The sequence below is a fragment of the Oratosquilla oratoria genome, chromosome 27 (genome assembly GCF_046742065.1).
Source record: "Oratosquilla oratoria isolate Oo_2021 chromosome 27, ASM4674206v1, whole genome shotgun sequence".
NCBI classification, from domain to species: Eukaryota; Metazoa; Arthropoda; class Malacostraca; order Stomatopoda; family Squillidae; genus Oratosquilla; species Oratosquilla oratoria.
In genome coordinates this window covers 4,508,398-4,515,897 of record NC_134803.1, presented here as the reverse complement: position 1 = coordinate 4,515,897, position 7,500 = coordinate 4,508,398, and the positions used below count along the sequence as shown (strand labels likewise).

General features: G+C 34.3%; 1 protein-coding gene across 4 annotated transcripts in view; it reads right to left on the bottom strand.

Moving 5' to 3' along the window:
- Nucleotides 1-1,850, bottom strand: part of LOC143039862 (lactosylceramide 4-alpha-galactosyltransferase-like) — a 58,972-nt gene extending 57,122 nt beyond the window's left edge. The window contains exon 1 of one of the 4 annotated variants that reach the window (XM_076210127.1): nt 1,779-1,850. The gene's annotated coding sequence lies outside the window, so the exon portion shown is untranslated. Of the gene's footprint in view, nt 1-1,554; nt 1,695-1,778 lie in introns of those variants that run through there. The other 3 variants (XM_076210129.1, XM_076210128.1, XM_076210130.1) reach the window with 3 other exon arrangements.
- Nucleotides 1,851-7,500: the final 5,650 nt, after the last annotated feature.

The following is a 7,500-nucleotide window of genomic DNA, read 5'->3' as shown; positions in this document are numbered from 1 at the left end:
TCTGTTGTTGGCCTCTCCTCTTTTAACTCCATGGTGTTAAGATTTTTTTCCTCTCTCATTTGTCAAAGTTTCATTTTTCCTTTCTCAATTTATCAATCTGCTTTCTCAGCCATTTTTTTTTTCTTGGTGAATTTATTGCTCCAAATCGTGCAATCTAGCCTCATGGGAGGAAATTAAATCTCTATATATCTAGATATCTAAATTTGTTACACTTTGAATTATCTTCATGGAAGAATATCCAGCTTGAATTTTTTTTTTTCGAATTCATTCCCAGCACTACATTGGTCAAGTTTTTTCAATTGCTTTACTCACCTTTTTGGGATGGAAACCTTCAAAATCTTCCATTATCAGTTTAAATACGAAAACAAACAAACAAACAAACAAACAATCTTTGTAATGTAAAGAAATTATGATTAATTTTGATTTAATTTTGATCTTCTTTTGTTTCCTATCATTAACGTCTTTGTAATGTAAACAAATTATGGTTAATTTTGATCTTTTGTTTCCTATCATTAACGACTTCGGAGACAAAAACCGTTATTTTCCTTCTCTGACTCTCTCCAAAAAATTAGAATCGGCAATGTTTTGCCTATATTGTGACCCTGAATAGCTTTGCTTCCCCACTGTCCATTCATTTAGCAAGTACTTCCAAGTGTGTGTGTGTGTGTGTGTGTGTGTGTGTGTGTGTGTGTGTGTGTGTGTTTGTGTGTGATTTACCATGGTCTTGGATCATATACTAAGTTAGTAATCGACATTTATCACCCATTCATATGAGAGTTCAAATTTCGTTGTAGACCGGTCAGTGGAAAAGATGTTAACTTAAACACATCCCATCCCATTGCTTATGGGAGATAGTAGTGGTTTGTAGTGTTAGTGAATTTTTCAAACCCAGTGTGGGGCTTCATTCATAGGTCCTCTTCCTTTTTCATACAATGACATGAGCGAGGTACAGGTTACATGCCACAGCCGATGCTCATTTCCAGGTAGCGATTATCATCAGTATTAAAAAACCACTAATTTACACCAACGTTGTTGTACTGGCTTTCACCAGCCAAAGCCATTGCCACCAGCAGTATCGTACTGGGTCTGCACAACTAATCAACACCGGCAGTTTATCTACTGTATTTATTGTTTACTGCAATTTTTTCCGGTCTATTTGCATCCCTTTATTTTATAAAAAAAATTCTTATTGTACTGTTTCACAACCTCGGTTTTATGCTAGAGCTGGTCTGAAATATCTTCTCTGATATACTTCAGAATTTTTGAGACTTCAAACGCTGAAACCTTTTTGGAGTAAAGTAATGATAAATGACGTAATAACGTGAGATTTGCCTGTTTTGTTGCACACTAATAGACAAACACTACTTCATTAATGTCCCGATGCACTCAGAGTACTACACAAACGGATCACCTGCGTACAAAAGGAAACAAGTTGCTTGAGTGCTTTCTGGTGAGCGAGGACTTGACGTATGCTAAGAATGAAGACGTGGAGGAAAACTGTCGTATTGTAATTCATGGATCAGCAAAGACGAGATTCTGACGAATTTTTCTTACCAAGACTATTACTGGTGGGTGCTTTATTAGTTGTGTGTGAACTGATAACTATATTTAAAACCAATACGAATACATGCTACCAAAGCGTTGGAGAACTTGTTTCCCCGATTGTACACAATTAAAGCCTCAGGTTCATTTCATCTTCGAGACGCAGCGTTATAGTGTCCATCTCACTACTGCCCAATTTTGATGCGATACCATCTTAGTACGTCACTGGCACCTACATTATAATTCACCACCTGGAACAACCACCTGTTGCACTACCTCCCTGTGTAGTATAGGTGGAACTAACCCACGTGGGCTGATGTGGTCGCTTATCACTGATCTGGTCCAGATAACGCCCTCTTATCTGTTTGTCTGTAGTCAAGAGAACCTTATACTACGTTTCCGTTCTATTTATAATGAAACCGTACGGGTTGCAGTGATATATATATATACATATATTTTACAATTTGATGTATTTTATCACTGACTGGACTGTATATGTTAGGACATTTTGTAATGACTTGTTTAATTAAATATTTATGATAAGATTAGATTCAGAGTTTACAGTGTTGCCTTATATCAGAAGCCAAACGGAATACAGATGTGGCGTAGAATGTACAATTGTTTATTTTCAAAGGGCTCGGATGTTAGCACAGGGAGTGAGGAGGAAATCATGGTCGAAAGCGGAAGAAGGTGGAGGAGGAGGAAGAGGAAGAGGAAGAGGAAGAGGAAGAGAGAGAGAGAGAGAGAGAGAGAGAGAGAGAGAGAGAGAGAGAGAGAGAGAGAGAGAGAGAGAGAGAGAGAGAGAGAGAGAGAGTGAAAGAGAGAGAGAGAGAGATAGATAGATAGAGAGAGAGAGAGAGAGAGAGAGAGAGAGAGAGAGAGAGAGAGAGAGAGAGAGAGAGAGAGAGAGAGAGAGAGAGAGAGAGAGAGAGAGAGAGAGAGAGAGAGAGAGAGAGAGAGAGAGAGAGAGAGTGGGAGGCGGGTGAAAGGGGCTGGAGTGACAAAGGGGAGGTTATAGAGGAAGAAGAGTAGTAGAAAGGATGCGGGAATAGGAAAAGAAGGGGGTAGAGGAGGAGGAGGAGGAGGAGGAAGACGAATAGGAGGAATATTAACGTCACAAGTTCTGCTTAAGTTAGTAAAAATAATTCTACAAAGTCGCCAGCGGTTATAGCGCCGGCAATTAATTCTTTATTTTCATACATCGACCCTTTGTTTTTATTACTATGATTGGAACCTATAAAACTATCCTTATGATTTTGTTCTTGTATATGTATATAATTTTTCTGTCATGGTAATTATAATTTTTATAGTTAAAGTTATTTTTGGGTTTGTTTACGATATTTTGGTATAACTGTAGTTGTTATTGTTGCAAGAAATGCCTGTAGATTGAGTGTCATTGATTCATTCTATACTAGTGTGCACACGCGCACGCATTAGCTACACGACGTCAGATCTTGGTGGTATCAGCAAGCTTCAACCAACCATCAACTGTCTGACCCGACCCGCGGTCATTTTGGCGTGACCTCAGATTCCGACCGTCAAAGACACCTGCATCAAGACCAGGGAGCAGGCATACAATTTTACCTTAAAACAAATGATTAGTTACGTCAATAGGATAATGTCTCTTTCTGTATATATGTATATATGTGTCTCGATAAGTTATACTGGGTGCTTACAATCAATTCTATACTGTACATAAATTTAGTCATAATGAAAATATATTTATGTAATTATAACCATATTGGCAACCGACACGCATTTTCTTCGTCATGTCCTACGCGGTGAGAGACAGACGAAGGTTGACTACGCTATTGTCAAGAATTACCAGTAAAGAGAAGAATCCAAGCGACGCCTGTATCTCAACGCCTCCAAACTAATGTAGAACAACACAAATCTACATTATTTTCTATTATGATTACATTGCCTAATCGGAGTTAGCTCTTGTTTGGAAGAGGATTATGGTGATTGCGGTCACAGACCCGTCATCGTTGCAACTGCAGACGTTACAAGTGGGTGGGTGATGAACGATGCTGTGTTGCATCCACAGAGATCACCAATTTCAATCACTAGTTTTGTTCTACATCTTCGCCCATAAATTTCGTCCGGTAACATACCCTGCAATTTCACCCAACAATTCCCCTCAGCAATTTAGTCCGGCCATTTCGCCTGTTAATTTGGCTTCTACTTTTGTCGACCACATTTGACCATCATTTGCACTCGCCATTCTCGCCCATTACCTACAGTACACCCACCATTTTCGCCCACAGCTGTTGTCCATCACGTTGATCCCACCTCGCCCCATATTTGACCATCACTTACACCATCTATTGCAGTGGTTCTTAACCTTTTTCAGTGTCCTTAGTACCCCTTGATTATCTCAGAAAATTTTCTCGTACCCCCATCCAATATAATTACAATCCAAACATATGAAAAGGATTAGTGATGAACCTTGCTGAGAAATTATTATATATATTATATATAATTATTATATATATTCCATTACTGAACTCCTAGGAGTTCAGTAATGGAATATATATAATAATTATATATAATAGATATAATAATTTCTCAGCAAGGTTTGTATCACTAATCCGTTTCATATGTTTGGATTGAGGAGGAGTGGGTGGGGGATGTGGGTGAGGAAGTATGTATGAGAAATAAATCTAAGTAGACTGAAGGGATTTCTCCCCGTCTTCTCCTTTTCAGCATGAGGGGACGGAGAGGGGGGTCGCCGAATTAATGAAGCGGCCTTGCTGTGGATGTGCTTCTGACCCAGGGAAGTGGACAAGATGCAGGGATGGCCCGTCATCCAGGAGGTGCCAAGATAAGAGGGAGGGAAGAGGGTAGAGGGGAGTGGAGTATGTAGGGGATGGAATGGGTGGGAGTGGTTTCTATGCCTTGTCTTTTGGCTACCTCCCGAGTAAGGGGGAAAAAAGCCTTTGGTATATGTATGTATGTATTACTGAACTTTTTTATTTCAAATTGGGAATGTCAGTTTGTAGGATACAATGAATGCACATTATGATTTCTCATGGTAAATATACAGTACCGTTGCACTGGCTATCATGTCTCGTACCCCCCCCCCCGGGGTCAAGGTTTCGTACCCCTCGGGGATACAGTTAGCCCAGGTTAAGAACCACTGAGATATTGCCACATTGTCACCAGGTTCCGATGACTGAAGAACCGAGGTACATTCACTTATTTTTTAACTGGGGAGAGCTCAGCAAGAAAAACTGCAATATCTTATTGCAACCGGCAAGGACGTTATTAGTGTGTTATTTATGTACTATTTATGCGTTGTTTATCTATTTTTTTTTTTTTTTTTCGGAAAATGAATCTTGGTGACCACGTCCCCGTGTAGTAACCCTGACTTCATTTTTTGGAATGCTGAAGCCTTTCATCTTCAAAAGTCAACTGGGCCAATTTTTTTTTCTTTTTTTTTCATTCTGATCATCGGCAACGCACTCCTCTCAGTCTCCACCAATCGATCGAGCCTATGGGTTAGGGCCTGCAGACCGTTGAGAGATTTCTATCAATTCTTCACGTATAGAAAGTTGGAATGATAGGCATTATCGTGCAATGTTCTTTTTCCACTTTTTCTTTTTTGATGAACTGGAACTATGAAACGTTTTTTATTACGAATTGTTCTGAGATAATCAGTTTTGGTATCCCGATGGGGTATGTCGGTTTTCGCGGTATTCAGCGAAACCGTTTTCATTACGATGTTTTCAGCAAGTTCGGCTGACTGCTAATATAGAAATATATGAGGAATGGACCCCATCCTTAAAATTTTTCGATCTATCGAAACAACATGACGTCATCAACTGACGCTACCACATGACGTGACGTCACATTCGGAGAAACATAGCGAGACTGACGAAACGCCACCCCATGCGACCCCAGCGAAGCCCAGAGACTGCATCTTTTTTTTTTCTTCTATTCTTACATTGTCGTGCAAGATTAATGGGAACCGCCTTATACAATCTCCGGACATCAATCTTGTGCGCGGGCCATTCTAGACTAGGAAGTAAGCAAACTAAATAGTGTCTTAGATCTTAGAAGACCGGTTGTAGAAAGAACGTTTTCGTTGTGTAGTAGAGAACACTCTAAGACTATATTTTATATCACATTATATAACATAACAACATGATAGATGTTATACGTAATATATTATATATCATATATATGTTACGGATTGTATATTATATACTATATATCATATGTGATATATTACTTATTACATATTGTATATTATATATATATATATTATATATCATATATCATATATCATATATTATATATTGTATATTATATATTATATGTTATATATTATATATTATATATTAAATATTATATATTATATATTATATATTATATATCATATATTATATATTATATATTATATATTATATATTATATATCATATCATATATTATATATTGTATATCATATATTATATATTGTATATTGTATATTGTATATTATATATTATGTATTGTATGTTATATACTATATATTATATGTTATATACTATATATTATATATTACGTATTATATATTATATATTATATATATATTATATATTATATATTATATATATATTATATATCATATACTATGTATTATATATTATATATTATATATATATTATATATTATATATTATATATTATATATTATATGTTATATATTATATATCATATATTATATATTATATATTATATATTATGTATTATATAAGATGTATTATATACTATACATTATATGTTATATATTACATATAATATATATTATATATTACATATCATTATATATTATAAATCATATATCATATATTACATATTATATATTATATATTACATATATATTATATGTTATATATTATATATTATTTATTATATATTATACATTATATATTATATATATATATTATATATTATATATTATATATTCACATTATATATTATATATTACATATATATTATATATTATATATTATATATTATATGTTATATGTTATATATTATATATCATATGGTATATGTTATATATTATATGTTATATGCTATGTGTTATATATTATATATTATGCATTATATATTATATATCATATATTATATATTGTATGTTATATATTACATATTATGTATTATATATTATATGTAAACATTATATATTATATATTACAATCTGTATATTAAATATAATAAATACTATATATTATATATTATATATTATATATTATATATTGTATATTATATATTATATATTATATATTATATATTATACATTACATATATATTATATGTTATATATTATTTATTATATATTATATATCATATATCATATATTTTATACTATATATTATATATTATGTTATATATTATATATTATATATTGCATATTATATATTATGTATTCTATATATTTTTTTTGTACAACACTGAATGGGTCCCAGTGATTAGAGATACATTTTAACAACCGCAACGCACTTTAATTCTAAGCCATCAGCATCGGGAAACCCAATGGGGCCACATGCAGAAATTGAAATATGGTACTGCCGAGGACTCGAACTCAGCGATCATATGACAAGTGCCGTAGTAACTAACCAACTATGCCATCAAGAGAGATATAAATTGAGCGCCAGCTTTCTTATATATATTTGTATGCTCGAGTTACATACACTTACATGAAATTTTGCGTTCAATCCATCACCACTATGATAGTACAATTGAAAGTATACCAACGCGGGAAAATACTTGTACAACACTGAATGGGTCCCAGTGATTAGAGATATATTTTAACAACCGCAACGCACTTTAATTCTAAGCCATCAGCATCGGGAAACCCAATGGGGCCACATGCGGAAATTGAAATATGGTACTACCGAGGACTCGAACTCAGCGGTCATATGACAAGTGCCATAGTAACTAACCAACTACGCCATCAAGAGAGATAT